The following is an 18,667-nucleotide window of genomic DNA, read 5'->3' as shown; positions in this document are numbered from 1 at the left end:
CAATGGGAGCTGGTAAAACTGTAAAAATTATGTTCATTCCTAAAGGGTTAATCTGCTTTCCAGAGGTGCCAAACTTTCAACAGAAAAAAATAAACAAAATCTATTCTAAGGATTAAATATATAATTAGAGGATTTTAACAGCCCCATGGAAGAAAACACAGTGATAGAGAACAATGGAATTTGTGGATTAATTAGCAATACAATGCTGAGCTTTGTGCAGTTTCAGACTGATAATACATCTGGCTCACAACACACTTCCTGGATTTCTGAAACCAAAGAAAATGCATTGGGTTTAAGGTCAAATCTGAGATTTTGCTTATATTCCTCAAAAAGGCATAACCATTCAGCAGGTTGTATGTGATGTGACTGTTCTGATATTTTTTCTTTGCATTCTATTTACAATACTCAGGAAGGATTTTAAAAATTAATGAGCTTTAAATATTGTATGGGTACAAATGTCAATCATTCATTTATTAGGTAAAATGTTACTGAATACAAAGATACAAAGATATCAAGACAAGCCCTTGCTATCACATTGCATACAATGTAGTGGAGGAGTTAAAAAAAAAAAAATAAGCCAAGGTTAGGTGTCAAAATGAAGACAAAGTACAAGGTATACAGTTGAAATATTCAGGAAGAGGTCATCTTGAGGAAGTCACGGGGACCCAGCCTGAACTGGACCCTGAGGCTTAACAGTTGCCAAGGGGTGAACAAGAGGAAAGAGGAACAGAAAAACTAAAGGAACATGGAGGCATGAATATGCATAGCAAGTAGTACAGATTGGCTAGGAAATGGGACACCAGCAGACACCGGCTGGAGACTAATCTGGAGAGGGAGACAGGGGCCAGTCTATGCTTCAAAGTTGGACTTTATCCTGAAGGCACTAAGAACCCATACTCTAAGGGCTCAGCAAAGACACCAAAATATAATTTGCTTAAAAAGAAAAGTCTGAGGAGGCATGGAGATTGGATTGGAGGAAATACAGAGGGAGAAGACTCATTTGGAAGAGATGATGGGCCTGAGAAGGCAGTGCAGGTGGACGGTCCATTTGCAGAGACGTCTCAGGGCAGGGTGGACAGTACCAGTGACCAGCTGGATGACAAAGGAAAGGCAGATGGGTGGATCGAGGATAGCATCCGCATTTGTGGTGTGCAGAACTGAGAAGGTGGGAGTACCAGTAACCATGTTAGGACATGTAAGTAGAAGAGCAGCTATAGCACATGAATTCTGTTTGCGACATATTGGGCTCCAGTTTCCTGAGGGTCACAGCCATTAAGATACTTGGTAGATTACATATAAGAGTCTGAACTCAGGGAGATTTGGAGAGGAGTATAATATCTGGGGCAAATAAAATATTCAAAAATATTAATAATCAGTAGAGACAAATGGTCAGGCATAGACATGGGCCAATCAGAATAGGTGCCTGATGGACCAGAAAGAATTGCAGCAATTAACAGCTTTCACAGCCTCATGTGCACACATCAACTGAACACCACCTTGCTAGTGACAGTCATCGGATGGGAAGAGCAGAAGGGAAAGCAGAAGGGAAGGTGCCACAGGACAGAACACTTACAATAGGATGGTGCAAAGGAAATGAACCTGGAGAACAAAGATGAGAAGGAACCATCAGAAAGACAAGAAAACTAAGAAAAACTGGGGACCAGGAAGCTTCAGATGGGAAGGAAAGGCGGTATGAACTATTAAAGAAATGTCTTACCCATCTTTTCCTCAGCCAGAAATTTGCAGTGTAGATGTCTATAGGGATCAAGAGCAGTGCTCAGGAAGTACCAAGAGCAATGGGGTCTCAAAGCCAAGGGATGAGGGTGACCCAACACAAGTCAGAGCCTAGGGGGAACACAAGCTCTTCCCAGGGGTGACCTTCCACTAAAGATGGTGTCTCCAATCATGCTGAAGCTGAACCCGGGCTGGATGAGAGGGAGAGGTCGAAATGAAGCCAACTCTTAGTGAGGGTATCTCCCACTCTCATACCAAACGTCACTGGGCAGCTGACCCATCTGTCTAGTTTCTTCCTCCTCAGACAGAATACGGACATCTATCTACTGACCTGCCTGGGCTCAGTGCAAGGCTCTCTCTGGGTTCTTGGGTCTATTCACCTCAAGCCTGTAAAATCTCTTTCCTGTAATCTTTCTCCAATTCAGTCTTCTCTTCTGTGACAGAGCGTTAAAAGCAAGTTTCCCCCACCTGCCTCAAGCCTGTTTAAGATAGCACGAGAGCATTCTGCTGATCCTCTGAGAATCTGAAGAGAGGTGGACAGGAGTCGCAGTGAATGGTCTGAAAGAAGGAAAAAAAGAAAGGTACGTAGTACCGTGGAATTATTTGAAACTGAGCACAAACATTTAATCTTTGATAAAGAGAGTTAACATTTAGGGTTCTAGTGCAAATGTAAAGAATACTTGAAAAAAGATGTAGGTTTCTCGAAAGAAAGACGGGCTGAGAAGTTCTTAGAGCTAATATGTGTTATTATTGGAGATGCCGTAAAGCCAATGTTAAAATAGTTCCAATTTCAAAATTTTAGGAAAAAATCCGGCTTTTTGGGTCCCTCGCAAGCCAGACCCCATGCCCTCGCCTCCCCTACCAGGGCCTGGGTCGAAGCGACCTGTGCACGTGTGGAAGCTACAGCACCTCCAGGGCCCTGCCTCCACCTGCCTCCTGACCTTCAGTGTCGTGACGGGAGCGCAGCTCCATCCACCTCGGGCAACGACAGGCGGCCGCGTGCGGCATCCCGGCCCCGTCCGGAGCATGCTCAGTCCAGTCCTGACCCACTTTGCAGGTCCCAGCTCGGGGCGGGGGGTCGGAGGTGCTACTTTGCTTGGTTTGCCAAGGACGGGGAGAAGGAGGGGAGAGGCTGGGAGCGGCTCAGAGACGCCTCGCTCCTGGTGAGCCGGCCCTGGCCCGGCGGCGGAACAGGCCCAGCGGGCACCGGAGCCGCCGGGATCGGCAGGTGTTGAGAGTCCACCCTTCCGGGTTTTCCCAGCAACCAACGGAGAAGGGGGCGGTCCTGGAGTAAAAGGGTCGGTCTGGGCGGGGCCACGGGGCGGCCCGAAAGGAGGGGGGAGGAGCCCGGTCCCGGCCCCAAATAGCGTCTCGCAAGTCTTAAAAATAAAAACTAAATAAATGAATAAATAAAAGGTGGGGGGCGGGGGGATGGGGGCGCTGCTTGCATCGTAGGATCGCGCTGCCGAAGTTCTGCAGCTGTTTTTAAATAATAATTTTAGAATAATATATCTTATTATAAAAGCTCCATATCGTCCACTAGAGAACACTTAGAAACTGTAAATAATCAAACCAGAAGAAAATTAAAAATCCCTGGAACCCCACCGCTGAGAAGGCAGCAGAGAAGGTCCTGCCGCGTCCTCCTCCACCTGCTCCTGCGCGGCTCCCGCACGGACAGCGGAGCCCCGGGAAGGCCTCCAGGTGGCCTCGGCGCCGGGGGGAGTCCGCCCCGGGGTGCGACCCTGGGGCACCTGTTCCCGGGCCTCCCTGCGCCTCGGGCGCCGCGGCACCCCGGGAGGGCGCTGGGGCCCCGGGAGCCCCGCCCCCGCCCCCGCCCCGCAGCGTCAGAGCCGGTGCCCCGGGCTCCCGCGGCAGCCGCGTGCGCGAGCGGGGGCGGGACCCAGAGCCCCGGAGCCCGCGCCCGCTGGAGGCGGACCCCGCACCCGCAGCCCGCCCGCCCCGCCCCGCCCCGCCCCGCCCCTCCCCGTGGCTGCCGCGAAAACCCGGCGGCGACACCCCGGCGGCGACACCCCGGCCGCCCCGCGCCGCCGCCGCCGCCGCGCCCCCGGCCGCCCGGCCCCCCCCGCGCCCCCTCCGCGCCCCCGCGGGCCGCACTGGGCATGCTCGGCACCGGCCGCTCCGGCTGCCGCAGGTGCAAGCCCCGCAGCGCCCGCCCCCGCCCGCGGAGCTCCCCGGCGCCGGCGGAGGCGACTCGCCCGCGGTAGGAGCTGCCGGGTCGGGCGCGGGGCGGAGCGGCGGCATCCGCACGGGCGGGCCATGGCGAGGGGCGCTCGGCGGCCCCCGGAGCGGCGCGGCGGCGTCAGGTGAGCTGGGGCGCGGAGGCGGCGCGGAGGGGGCCGGGGGCGCGGGGGCCCGGGCGGGGGCGCGGGGGGCGGCGGGGGTGGAACCCGCGCGCGGAGGGCGGCCGGGTGGCTGCGGCCGCTGGGGCCCAGGAACTTTCGGGCGGTGCTGGATGGAGGCTCCGCCAGGTCCCAGTACGGGGGTCCCGGGGGGCCTGCGGGCTGCGGACAGGCTTGTGCCATCCTCTTCTACGGCCGAGACCGCGGTGTAGACAGGATGCTGCCGAGTAGCCTCCCAAGCCGCCGGGGCGCCGGGGAACGCCGAGCGGCGGCGGGGGCCTTCGGGGGAAGCCAGGTGGCTCGGATCAGCGTGCCTCAGTTTCCCCGGGGCGGGGGTGGGGGGGTGGGGTCTACCGTCCCGTGGCCCAGAGGCCCTGAGTTCGGATGCTGCGTGCGGAGCCTAAGAGTGCAGCGTCCTGGTGCTGCAGGCGTGCGGGAGGCTGTGGGTGCAGCAAGCCGCCGCCTCGCGACGGGAGCTCGCGGAGTTTGTCGCATTTGACTCCATAGCAAGTTGACATCGAATTGCTTCATGGCGTGGAATGGGGAAAACGTGCTTCATCGACTTAAAAAAAAAAAAAAAAGTAATTGCAAAGCCGATTTATTTTAAGCTCGACTATTAACTTGCCTTCGCCTCCAAAAAACTTGAGTTTGCAACTTGCAAGATTTATAAAGCAAGCTAGCAAAAAAAAAAAAAAAAGGAAGAAGAAGAAGAATGTAGGTTCATTATCTGCTCACACTGTAGAAAATAATCTATTATGGTTGAATTGTCATTGTTTTTAGGGAAACTTGCTAGCAGAAAAGTTTGGTTACTGTAGCAATCTTTATTTTGTGTTAGCTTATATGAAGAACTTGGAAATCTAGCATTGGAGAAGCTCAGTGTTTTTTGTAAAGGTTTCTCACTTCTGCTTCTAGATGAAACACATTTGTTTCAGTTGCTACTATGCTGAACATAGTAAAATTGTTCAGGATGAAATACAAGATGGAAGAGGATTTATATTCAAGAGAGAGAACATTAGAACGATGTAGTTCCTAGTGGTATTTTACTTTTACAGAAAAATGCAATTTGTAGATCCTACTGGGGTTTCTGCTCTTGGTTCTTCCTAAACATTTAGTACCATTACCACTCTTAGGATTGTTGGATTTAATGGGAGCGAGGTAAACAGTCCTTGTTCTAGTAGGAACCGGTTCTACCCCTAAGGCTATATCCTCAAGCCTGTTTCCCTAAGTACAACTTAGTAGGTTCAGTTGTTTTATTTATTAAGCTTATTACAAAACTTCTTGTTTGCATTCTTGACAGACCTTAATAGACTTTGGAGATGTGTTGACTTTTCAATGGTTTGTGAATAGCCTTTAATGTTTGTTCTGGCCTGAGATGGTTCCAGCTCTAATTCCAGATACTCAGTGATTTCCCCAGTGGGCTTTATGCTTGCCTGCACATAACCAAGATTTAAGAACAGGAACGCTTGAAATGTCCAGACAACAATAGCAACAGCATGATTAGTGTTTCTACAAATTGGGCCTGAAGTCTTCCATGTTAGCCAAAGGGTTTGGTTGGTGGTGTTCATTGTTCTTAAATGTACTTCTAAGTACATTCATAGAAAAATTTAGAAGTTTGAGAAAAATCCATGTAAATATTTGAGAAATTGCACTTCCCTTTTCTTTAAAAATGTGTCAAGTTTAAAGTCTGCCTCCAGGTACTGCATACCTGTGCAACTTATCCTGTGTAGCAGGTCTTGGTTCTCAGGCTGCATTCCCAAGTGGCAGGCAGTAATGTCTCCCTTTAGCTTTGGCTTCTTCTTAACCTAAAGGAAGCAGCAAGGCCTAGGAATATGTGCATATAGGTTTAGTAAAGGCCAGTAGGTCCCCTTCTGGATCTAAAAAAAAACCTCATTTTTTTTCAAGGTTAGGAAAAGCGGTGAAAAAAAAATTTTTTTAAGATTTTATTTTTATTTTATTTTATTTATTCATGAGAGACACACAGAGAGAGGCGGAGACATAGGCAGAGGCTCCTCCTGCGGGGAGCCCCATGTAGGACTCTATCCCAGTACCCCAGGATCATGATCTGCGCTAAAGGCAGATGCTCAACCACTGAGCCACCCAGGTGTCTCAAAGCAGTGAAATTTAACAAAGGCATGTTTAAACACTGCTTGCTGCCTCAGGAATTCCACAAGAAAATGGCATCTTCTAAACTAAAATGACCCAAACTGACAGGATTTAAGTTGAAGAGGGGTTTCATCATTGCTAATTAAGAAAAAATAGCAAAGTAGACTGTATTCAAATTAGGAAACAGGTGATCATTTCTTTTTTGCACTTGTTGCGTTCTTTCAACTCAACTGCTAGGCATGTAATTTTTCATTTCATTTCCTTGTTATCCAATTTCTAAACTGTATGTTATTGGCAGTGACATTAGATATTCATAGCAAACCACTGGCCTTTAAAAATAGATCTTCCTGGATTCATGTGGCCATTATGTATTTAACGTGTCATTTGGCTTGCAATTTAAATAGTTGAGTAGTAGAGGCTATTTAATTTTGTTTAATTTCGAACCTTTTGTTCTTCTTCTTCTTTTTTTTTTTTTTAATGACAACTTCCCAGGTACTAAAATACTAAATACATAGTGTGGCAAAGTCGCTTTTAACCTCCAACGTAGTATAGTCTGATTTGTTAGCTGAGTGTCATGTTTTGGGATTCAGAAATCATTCCAATAACATCACTTGCTAACCTCACCAAGCCTTGGGGGTGCAGCTTTCCAGGGGGATACTTAAAACTGACATTTTGTGATCAATGGCAACTCACATTAAAGTTAGAAATATCCTTAAAAAAGAAAAGAAATATCCTTAGATGTAAATGGTTTAAGTTTGCTATAATGCCTCCCTGGAATGGTTGAAGGATTAAGGGGTTTGGTTAATAATGTGATAAGACCCAGTGAAGAGCTGTTGGAACTAGTATCTAAACTGCACTCAAAACAGAAGCCCTATGAATTTATTGTCTTGCCTTGGCCTTCACATGAGGTCTTCACTCATTAAAATGTCATATTCGTTTTTCTTCCCCACAGTCTTTAATAGTTAGGCCTCAAGGGTTGCAGAAATGAATAAGACTTAGTGACTCAGAATCTACTTGTCCATACTTGAGGACAAATAAACTATAGTGCAAGGTAAGTGCTCCAGGAGAGGCATTTGCATATGGGACTAAGGAGACAAGAGAAATGAGCTCCTTGGGTTGGAGGAGGGGGGAGCATGAAAATAGTGACATGTCCATAGGATCTTAAGGAATGATCCAGGAATTTGGGTAGAAGTCTTCCAAGCAGAGAAGTGAACTTTCCAGGCAGAAGGAACACCATTGTGGTAGTTAGAAGAATAGCCCTCCCCCAAAGATGTCCACTCTGGGACATTGCCAGTGTGATTAAGTTGAAGATTTTGAGACGGAGAGATTATCTGGAATATTCAGTGGGTCCAGTGTAATCACTGGAGTCTGTGTGGGTCAAGAGGAAAGCAGAAGTCCATGTTAGAGTGAAGCCATGTGAAAAAGATTCGACTGGCCATTGCTGGCTTTGAAGATGGAGGGGGGCCACAAATCAAGAATGTGGATAGGCTCTAGAAGCTGATAAAGCAAGGAAGCAGATGCTGTTCTAGAGCTTCCAGAAGGAACACAGCACTGCCAACTCTCCAATTAGCCTAGTAAGATCCATTTTGAACTTTTAACCCACAGAACCGAAAGACAATACATTTGTATGTTTAAGCCACTAAGTTTATGACTTAGTGTCATAGAAAGGAGTGATAGAAAACTAGTACAACTGTTATGCAAAGAAGGACTTGGTATGATGGAATAATGAGCAGAGGCAAGAGAAAGGGTATGAAACTGTCCTTTCATTGTGATGAACTTGATGCCATGCAAAGGAGTTTGGAGTTTATCCTGTTATAGATAAATGATGGGAAACCAGCTAAGCATTTTTAAACAGGAACATGGAATGAACAGACTGCTGCTAGATTTATCTTCCTAAAAAAAGCAGTGTATGGCTAAACCCCAAGTTTCATACAGCTGTTTGACAAAGGGTGTCCAGCCAGAGGTGGTTAGTGACAGAAATCTGGAACCCTCATGGTATATAATTCAATTCTGAATTGATCTGAAATGGCATTCACATATATCTGTGAAATGAATAGCTTAAGAAGCTCTTATTCACAATTTGTGATAGAAGAAGGGCATAAACAATAAAGCAGAAGGGCTAAGTCACATTTTGACTACTTTGTTTCTGCCCATTGTCATCTTAGCAGACAAGCTGCTCTGCTGGCTGTATCCCATGCAGTCATGAACAGAGAGCCATGAAAGCTCAAATCTAATGCAGTTAACTTGAGATGATGTAATGTCACCTGGGCCAGCTCTGACCAGTTGCTCGTAGCTTGTGGGGTGTTGTGGGCTTGTGCAGACTCAGCTGGGAAATGGCCGAAATCAATTAGCAATGTTTGCCATAGGGCCCCGTATTTGCCAGGGTATGGATGACAGCTAGAATACTAGATGACCTAACTTCTGTGTTAAAATTTAAGAAATTCCGTCATTCTTTCCAAACATATTTATTCACTCTCTCTTAAATATAGGGCTTAATTTCTGTCCTATAAAAACTTATAGTGTGGTCAAGTTGACATCTCTGTGTCTGGAAAACCTAACCTAAAGAAATCTATTTTAGTGTTATGAGAGTGGCTCTGCATTGAAACTATACTATATGTCAGAAAAACTTGGTAAGAGAAAAATACACCTTTCAGACAACATGGTAAAGGAAGACCTGAACTGGCAAAATCTGAAATTGGAAACAATAAGACTTGACTAAGAATCATTTTAATAAAAACTAAACTGTCTATGTTGTATAGCTCCTGTTTGTATAACTTTATAAGATTTTCCCCAAAATGTCCTTATAAAATGATGGAATAATTATTGTTTACCACTGTAAAGGACTAGCTTGGTGCAAACCATTCCCCTTTCTTGAATATCCTCTGCCTTGGTCTGCCAAGATACTGCCCCTAGTTCTCCCTATGCTTTTTTTTTTTTTTTTTTATGGTCTTTCCCTGAGGGTTTGTCACTCTTTTCTCTGAGTTCTAACCTTGGTCTTCTCATCTTGTGGTCTAGTTTGTTCTTTCTGGATGATTTCTTTTTCCTCATGACTGTGTCACTAGCCCACATGCCAATGTCTCTGAATCTGTATCTTCTGATAAGTGTCTCTCACCCATTCATTAATTAATTCACCAATCCATTTGACAAATATTAATGACCTGAGAGCTTAATGGTGGTGAAAAGTAATTGCAGGGGAAATATGAAGGTATGGGTAAAAATCAGAAAAAGAGTGTCTGGGGCTACCTAGGAGAGTCCTAGAGGGCTTTTGAACCAAGACTTGAAAGCCAAGTAGGCGTTTGCCAGACATGCAAGGTTATGAAAGGCAGCATGGCCAGCTGGAGGCACAGAAGTGTTGTGGGGAACACGGGGAAGTCAGGAAAGAAGAGGGACAAGAGAAGTTCCAGAGATGAGGTGAGAAAGGTGAGTAGGAGTCAGATCATGTCATGTATGTCCTACCAAGGACTTTAGTTTTATACTACTGGCAAAGACATAGAATATGTTTTAAGTCAGATCTTTTAGAGTCAACTGATTTTGGCAACAGTGTGGCTTATGGATTGGAGGCAGGCAAGAAGTAGAGGCAGGTCAGTGAGGAAGGGGTCTAGTAGAGTGGTGCCAAGTCAGAGATGATGAGTACATAAAGCTGGACAGACCGGGGATGTGGTGGCCATGTGGGCAGGGAAGGAGAGAAGGCATCCGAAGCAACTCCCATGCAATCAGATTGTCTGTCAGATACTGTAGAATGTGGAAGGCATACTCTCTCAAGGCTTCTGCTGAGCACAAGACTTTGCAGGACCTGAGATGCTGACTTCCACTGCACGTCCTTCATGAGAGGGACCTAGAGCAGCAGAGAAGTAGGAAAGCCCAAACTCGGAGCTGTGTGTGGAGGAGAAAATCAGAATTTCTTTGGGCATGCATTCTGTAAGAGAGGCATCAAAGAAAGAAGGAAGGAATTGATTCCCTAATGGTTTTTCAGCTTCTGGGCAGAAGTATTTGGGGATGGAGTGAGGCTGAAACGATATTGCTAACAGGGTAGACTTCCCTAATTCTGGATTATAAGGTAATTTAGAGGTTGGGCTGAAATTGGCTCTTTGTAATCTGTGAAAAGAGGAAGTTTGCTGAACAGGTATTCAAATATAATTCAAAATCTTTCCTTTCAATGAGGATTTGAGTTGGCTGATGGTGCCAGAAGTGTGAAGGGAAGGCTTTGCTCCTTAAGGAAATAAATGAGTTGGAGTAAAGTGCTCCAGAATTACTCATTGACAGGTCCCACCCAGTTTAGGATTGGAGGGCCCTGGCTGAGGCTAATTCACTTCATTTTCATTGGCTTATTAGAGCAGTACCTCTCCTAGACAAGATAGGATGCATCTGTCCCGGCGTCTGTACTTTTCTGTACCCTCTTGGAACTAGCAAGAGCTCTATACTATTTGTGAAAGTGGGAACTATTCCAAATTGACTAGTTAATTCCTTTCTTCCCCATGGCCAAGCTCCCCTGTAAGGAAGTAAGGAGATGTGTAGGGATCGGGTTTTCTTAAAGATGCAAAACCCACTTTCCCTGGTCCTCAGCATGGGGAGGTATTTGAGTAAAGACTGCATTAGTATTTGGCCCTAAGCTTCACCCAGGACTTTCTTCTAGGTCATTAGACTCCAGGATGGCCAGGGGATGGTTTAAACATCTAGTAACTGTTTAAGCTTTCTTGCTTCTCAGCTGCTGGTGTTAACTTCGCTTTGTAAATTTCTGCTTCGATTCCGGAAGCCAGGCGCTGGGCTGCGCTGCCCTCACTAATCATGCCTGTGCTTCTACTCTTGGCTCTCCCCACCCACCTTTGTGCTATTCCTGCTGTCGGTCCCAAATTGGAGGGAAGGTTTTTTTCCTTCAGAGCTAGGACAACCCTAGATTACTTGGTCTCTTGAATGAGCCTTGCTCTTGTTAGACTTCCCAAAGGTAACTTGGTTTTCTCCATCTTAAAACATTTTTGAGGAACTTGAAATTAGTTTCTAGAAAACATTTGAGTATTATCAATACCTCGCTTCACTGAGGGCAGAGCATTTCTCCCCGTCTGTTTCCTTCTCACCTTCCTACAGCATCTCATCCCTACCTCCATGTCATGGCTGTCTCCCCTTCTTTCACTGGTGTGTTAGTTTTTATTTCCTAAGTAATGGATCATTCGTCCCAGAATCCTCTCTATCATTTCTCCTAAGCAGCCCTTATTAAATAGAATTTCTGAAGGAGTACCCTAATATCCCAGAGTTCTTGAGATGATGATGCCCATCTCATCCATTGTATGAGACTTGCAAAAACATACTATAACATAGATTTTTATTTTTAATTGGCATGCTGTGTTTATTTCCATCCCTACTTGTCTAAACTAAGCCATTACTCCTGCTGAGAAAACTATCCTGTCTCCTGTATTCATCCTTCAGGATTTGACCAACCCCAGGGAACATTCTATGACCTTTCCAGCTGGCCTTCCTCTGAATTTCTGCGGTATTTTCCTTGTTTAGTGCTTAATTACATATTGCTTTGTATGCAGTTATCACCAAGATTCTAAGCACCATTAGGGTAAAGAACTGGTCTTAAAAATGTTTTTAAGCCCATAGCAATTGGTAGTAAACTGATAATAGTGGCCTCATAAATACTTTTGAGTTCAGCTTAACTGATATAACTGGCTCCTGATTTTTTATCACTTAGCTGCATCTGACTGCACAGGTGAGAAATCACTGAGAACATCTGGCAAGTGTACTCAGAGCCCTTTCCCATCAAAGCTGAGGGAATAGCAAAGCTTCCTTCCAAATTCTGTGTAGTAATCACTGAATCCATATTTTCAACTTTTTTCTGTTTTTGTTTTTTAGTTAAAGTAATTTTCTGTATTGTCGCATTGAAAAACACTTAATTTGGGGGCAAGATTGATCTTAGGATATGCACTAAAGTCAAGTTAGAAGATTATCTGGATTTAAATCTTTTGAAAGATATCGATTTTATGTCCAAAATTTTAAAATATTTTTTTAAATGATAGCAATGTTTTGAAATAATTTTAAATGACAATTATGACAGAGCAGACATTTAGACAATTTGGCCAAGCTGTGGTTTTCACTTGGTGATAACTGCATAGGGAGTGAGAGAAGACGAGGTTCTGTGAGGAGCTTCTGCTCTCAGGTTGGCACCTTGGCCTCTGCTGCTTCCACTGTCAGTGTGGACAGAAAGAACCATACAGGCCTGCCTGTGGCCAAGGGTAGTATGAGACTCAAATGGGATACCATCTGTGGGAGTGTTTTATAAACCATAAGTGCTAGGTGAGCATAAGGGACATTGTTACTAAGTTCTTAATAACAAATCGAATAGAGTTTGAATTACAGGATCTCTTCTGATCCGTTTTTCACTGAGATCCAGTTCTTAGTGTCTATGAAAAACGGCATATGTGATTCAGAGAAATATTCATTATGCAATTCTGCTTTGTGATAATAAGCTGGTAAAGGAGGAAGGAGGAAAGGCTTTTGTAACTACCCTTTTCAGTTATTGAGCATATTTTTTCAAATAGATGAAATTTTACTCCACTGAAAGAAGAAACCCTCAGTAATCCAGTTCCTACACTGGGAATTTGAATGGTCTTAGTCAAACAAGCAGAGAGATAAGGAGTAAGGGACGGTTTCAACATTTGATGTATAAATTAAGTAGGCAGTTGCTTTTCATCTCAACAATAAAAAGAATGTATGTTTCAGGCATAGAGAATAGTCCCCAGATTCATTACTCATGTCAGACAGCAGACCCCAGTCCTCTGATAGACCCACTTCCCTAAGCCTCTGCTCCCAGGCTGTGTTAGGAGCAGCTCCACCTCTCAGAGCTCTCTATAAGGAAGAATGTGTTTCTGAAGACTGACTTTTTAAGAAATCTTGGTTCATATTTCAAAGTTAGTTTCGTGGTAAAGAATAGACCTAGTTACCCAGGATTTCTAAGAAATGGGTAGAATTTGCAGGATATGTAGGGCAAATGTAGATGCCAAATAAGTTAGTAATATATCTAAATGAGAGGGCATAGAACTAGTATAAATTCACTCAGCAGATATCTAAGCCCTCACAATGAGCAAAGCATATATTTAGACACAAGGATACTACAGGAACAGTGTCAACCACAGAAGTCCATCTATCCAGTAGCTCACATCTTAGTAAGAACAGGGTAGTTAATGGGATGAAGAAAAAGGCAAGGTAGAGGTGACAAGAAGTGATAGAGGGTGGAGAGCACTATTTTTGTAAAATGACTGGATAACCAGAGACAGCCTCACTAATGAGGTGACATTTGAGAAAGGAAATGTAGGGAGTGAGTCTTGCAGGCATCCCAGGGACTTATTTCAGACAGAAGGAATAGTAAGTACAAGGGCTCCATATACTTGGCACATTCCAGGATTAGCAGGGCCCAATGTGGCTGGCAGGGAGCAAGAGGGGGTTAGAGGTCAGAAATGAAGATTGCAAGACTGCTAGGGGCCAACCACTGTAGTGTCCACAGGAAGGCCTTCTCTGGCTTTTTTACCCTTGAACCAAGGACCTCTGGAAATGTACATTGTGATAATTTTAAAGTGTTTGTGTTTTATTTTCATTTTTTTGAAGCTTTCTCATGCATAGATTGTTACTAGTCATTAAAAAGGGGGGAACGCATGGTTCCTAGGATAGTCAATAAATATTTGAGCACCCACCACGTTTTGTCACAGTGGAATTTCATAAAAATTATACCCCCAAATGGTAAGAGCAGACACAAGAACTCTCTGTAGTGAATTACCAAGTGAAATGAAGATTTCAAGGCTGCAGATAGGAACTGTAGTATGCCTCGATCAGCCTCTCAGTGGTACAGCGCCACAGGAATATGAGCTGATTCACCTCAGGAATGTGGTGAGGGTGTCTGGAAGGTCTAAAGGCCTTGGGAGCTTGAGTAAGTTTTCTTTTTCATTATATCGCTTAGGATGTGAGAAACACTCAAGAAGTTGCCTTCCCTATGGAGAACAAGGTACCATGTGCCATATGATGCCCAAAGCTGGTTCCTGGGCTATCACCAAGTCACGAATGGCTGAGGGGCAGTCACAGTTCTCTGTCCTGACTGGATTTCCTGCAATGGGATCTTCATTGTACACAAAAAAACTCCCTGCTCTTTCCCTCTTCTTCTCCACTCACCATTCCATCCCTTGGCCAGCCCCAGTCACACTCCCACTGATCCTGGTCATAGAATGTAGGTCAGAAGAGACCTACCAGCTGGGTGTGCAGCTAAGAAGGATCAGCTGACTCCCAGAAGTCATCTACTGGTAAATGGCAAAACTGAGGAAAGGGTTTGTGGGTTTTAATACTAAAATGATAAACTAGTGCCCTCTTCACAGATCACCCCCACACTCCTGTTCTCGACTTTAACCCTAGGGCATGCCGTATTTCTTATCCTAGGAACCTGATTTCAACCCTTTGCTGTATTATTATCTGATTCCTCTGGCTGCAGAGAGTCCAGTAGCAAATTCCTCTTCGCATTGGCCATCACTTGAAATACTGGATGTATTCCTATTAGACATTACTCTGTGTCTTGGTTGGGTACTATTAATGCTGTCCTTCATACTCAAAATAAGTGAAATAGCTTTATCACAGGCTGTCCAAGCACAAAATATTCAACCACCCTTACATCACGTCAATGGAAAACTGCCCACAAATGCATTGCATCTGGCCAGTTGGGAAGCTGTGTACAATCAAATGGGGAAACTGAGAAAGGCACTTTCACTACAAAGGCCTTAAGAGTTTGCAAAGTATACCGGAATCCACAAGAAAATGTATCTGTTGGCAGTTGCCTTGGGCCGTATATCATATTTAGGAAAGCGTGTTAAGAATATTGCTTCTGATTTATAGAGCAGTATACTCTGCAGGCTGCACAGTGGACATGTATCTGCCTCCACTCTCCAGGCAGAGTGTTGGCCAGCCCGGGTTTGCAGGCAGGCAGCTAGGGGTCAGCACCTCAATAAAACATCTCCCTGATCCCATGGGATCCTCTGGCCATTTTTCCAGGCCAGAGAAGAGTTCTTACTCATTGATGTGTCTAGGCTTCCAGATGCCTGTCAGCCCCTGCCTGACTTCACTCTGGGTATAGGGGCTTATATACTGAACACATCAAGAACTGAGGAAATGGGGCTTGAGATGAAAAGATGAGAAATGAAAGTTGGCAGAAGTAGTGCTATAGATTAGCAGGTAATACAAATTAATTGTATTAGAAAGAGAATGTGAATCTCCCTATGCACATACTCCAAGAGAGTAGGGAAAATATTTTGAAAGGACACATTTTTAAAAGGGAGGAGATACTGGAAAAAACATCTTGTGATAGGGACAGGAAGAGAAAGGCATAAACAGAGGTGCTTCTGAACCAGCTTTAGGTTTTACAGGTGTAGAGAATCCAATAAATGATGATGTCAGAGATTCAAGAAAAATGCCAAGACAGCACCTTAACCCTTTCAATCTGCATTGTAATGTGTTTTGGGTATTGAATTGGTAACATAAAGGCACCATCCACCAGTGCATCTATCCTATTTGTATTCATTTTCCAGGTTTGCTTTGTTTCCTGGACTATCAGATTCTGGAGGAAATATCTCTCTCATCAGTTAAGGATTTGCATTAATTGGGCCTAAAACTATTTTAGCCTATTCATTTAAAATGAGAATTTGAAGAAGCTGAATACACACCGAAGAATCAGTAAACTCTTCCAAAAGGTGTATCTATGATAAGAAGATCCCTCAGTGTATGTTTCAGCTACTGGGACAACTCACAAGTTCCCTTATGGAACCTAAAGGTTGTAATGTAATTCAAGCCCAATCTGGGTGTAAGCTTTTCATCCTGGTTCTAAGCCACTAAATTGTGTGGTACTGGGTAATTGCTCATCTTCTCTAATATTCTAGTTATGTGAACAAATATGTATAATAAACCTGTTTTTATCTTGCCTAATGATAATTGTAGAGGAAAACCTTTACTATAATTCTTTTTCTCTTCCTCCTTTTTTACACATTATATTTGAGAGCTTTATTTATTTTTTAAAGATTTTATTTATTTATATCAGTCTTACTTTTAATCAGAAAAACATTCCATGTGGGAAAATTGTGATGAAGATCCAAGCATAGTTTCTTAATATTGTGCACCACCAAAACTACAGTATTACAAAGATGGCATCTCTGGGCCTGAGTTCATTTTCAGGCTTTATAAACAGTGATTTGAAACAGATCCATTTGTCGAAAAAATAACAAAGCATAAAATTTTGTAGAGGCCTTAACATTACTGCAGTTGAAGTAAGATTGAGACCTTTTGTTCTGGCTCCTTCTAAATTGTTTGGGGAGCTTAAAGAGCTCATCTGGTGGCTATTCACAGCAGTTCAACAAGTCAGGGTATATATTTTGTTCTACCCATTAAGTAGCTATAAATTATCCCAATACCATGCAGTTAATAGACAAAGGGTGTGCCAAGAATGCCATGAGGGCTCTTAGTCTCTTTTTCCTTCTAGGGGCTGACTACTTTCATAAGACAGCCCTACTTCTTCCCATGATATGCTCCCATATAGCTCTCAGTTTGTGACAGTTCATAAATTTAAGTGTCTCTGCTGCTGCTCGTCCTCACAAACCTTCCATCAGCCAGGACTTTCAGAGCAAGGAAAGAATGAAGCCAGGAGAGGTGAGTGGAACAGGCAGGAGCCACCATGGGCTCTGCTCAGCCCCATGGGCAGCAGACAGGCCTTCATCCAAGTGTAGCAGCAGCTGGGCAGTGCAGCCCCAGGGAGTTGTTGGTTGAAATTCCTGGCTCATGTGTTCATATGTATTCCACGCACAGTGCCAGCATTTGTCCTTAGGCCCTGCTGCTGCAGAAGTCTGGACTTACTTCTACCAGTTATAGAGTCAGGCACTCATTAAATCCTGTACGTTCTAATTCCTGTACCTCAGTTGGACCTGCCCACATCTTTGCTTCCCTGTTGCTTTTAGTTCATGCCCCTGTTCTTTCCTTCTTGGATATTGTAGGAAGCTTCTAGCTGCCTCTACATCATCAGCCTCACACTCTGAGAAAGGTCATCGTTCTGCACACAGAACTGGCCATGTCACTTCCGCCTTCCAAAACCTGTGAGTGCACGCCATCCTTGGTATGATGTACCATTCCCTTCACTATTGGGACCAGCCTACCTTTCCTGCCTTCCTCCTCCTCCTTCCTTCTACATACTTCAAAGTGGTGCCTAATCATACACAGCTAACTGTGCCTGGTTCCCTCCAATCAGCATTTTCTTAAATATGCTCTTCCTCCTTTTGGGTCAGTTCCAGTCCCTTGCTCTATTTGGTAAAATCCTTTATAACTAAAGGGCCACTTCTTATAGAAGTTTCTTCTCAACCCTTCAAGACCACTTGGGTGTCCTCTCCTGTACCCCTAGTGGATCTTTGACCTTTTTCTGATGGGTCAGTTGTCACATTGTCTTCAGTTGTTGCTTTGCTTTTCTCACTCCTCCTACTAGGTTTGTGGGTGACGTGGTTAAGGACTGTGTCCTACTCCTCACCCCTGGCAGTGTGGCCAGAAACATTTCTCTGTTTACTATGTATTGATTCGGGTTGAACTGACCTATCTGTGTGCTTCTAAAAGTGACCTAAAAACAGTATTCTGTCCTTCTTTGATGTGATGATCACATTTGCCATCCAAGTGAGGAATTATCTTTGTGTTACTAGAAGCATCAAGAATCTCTACATGGATAGATTCTGGAGTATTTATAAGGAAGAAACAAAGACAGTATGGATCTTTCTGCAATATGATTGGACATTGAGATTATACTTATTATACTTAGCACTTAAATTACTTGATTCTGGAATATTCTCGTTCTACACGTTCTTGGGGGATATTCAGACACTACCTTACCTACCTAAAAACCCAATGTATGTTGATCTTAAAAGAAGTCATGGGAGTCCAAAATGGGACCATAACTTAAAATGGCCTCAGTTGCCTCCCAGTTTTAAAAAGGTAGTGTTTATGATGTAATGAGTATTTTAGTGTCTCTTGTCATTTCCCATGAAGTTGGGATTTTTTTTCTCCTTGCTGCATGAAGAGAAAGCTATCCAAGAATATGTTCTAAACTAAAAGGCAGCCCTTGTGTCTGTGGCATCATTTATGCACAAATGAAAATAGTGGTGACTCTCAGTAGATGTTGTGACAAAATCTAGTTATATAACTATAAAATTACTCATCATAGTTGATGGGGAAATGCCAGCTTGAGCTGTGCCAAGAAAAAACAACAATGTATATTCATTTAGTTCAAAACACCCTTAAACAAGGGGCCCTTTCCTCCCAAATCCCAAAATACACGGTCAATAGTCATGTTTTATTATGGGTGAAGAAACAAAAATAAAGTAAGATCCAACAAAGCTTCTTACTACTTGTTTTTAAGATAAAGTACAATCATTGGGAAATAGGGAAGAAGCTGGGTAAAGAAAGGACGTTTGGTG

General features: G+C 44.1%; 1 protein-coding gene and 1 long non-coding RNA gene across 2 annotated transcripts in view; one reads left to right on the top strand and one right to left on the bottom strand.

Annotated features, from left to right (window-relative positions):
• Window positions 1-439: 439 nt before the first annotated feature.
• Window positions 440-3,350, bottom strand: LOC106557779. The gene is made up of 2 exons (XR_005378209.1): window positions 2,676-3,350; window positions 440-2,292 (listed from the first exon to the last, which is right to left on the bottom strand). It is a non-coding gene; the product is annotated as an uncharacterized LOC106557779 (long non-coding RNA).
• A 625-nt stretch (window positions 3,351-3,975) lies between these two features.
• Window positions 3,976-18,667, top strand: part of MFAP3L (microfibril associated protein 3 like) — a 37,996-nt gene continuing 23,304 nt past the window's right edge. Inside the window, exon 1 of the mRNA XM_038573589.1 lies at window positions 3,976-4,058. The gene's annotated coding sequence lies outside the window, so the exon portion shown is untranslated. The remainder of the gene's footprint in view (window positions 4,059-18,667) is intronic.

Source organism: Canis lupus, chromosome 25 (assembly GCF_011100685.1).
Source record: "Canis lupus familiaris isolate Mischka breed German Shepherd chromosome 25, alternate assembly UU_Cfam_GSD_1.0, whole genome shotgun sequence".
NCBI classification, from domain to species: Eukaryota; Metazoa; Chordata; class Mammalia; order Carnivora; family Canidae; genus Canis; species Canis lupus.
Note: the sequence above shows the minus strand (reverse complement) of the source record. Positions and strands in the feature narration are given on the sequence as shown.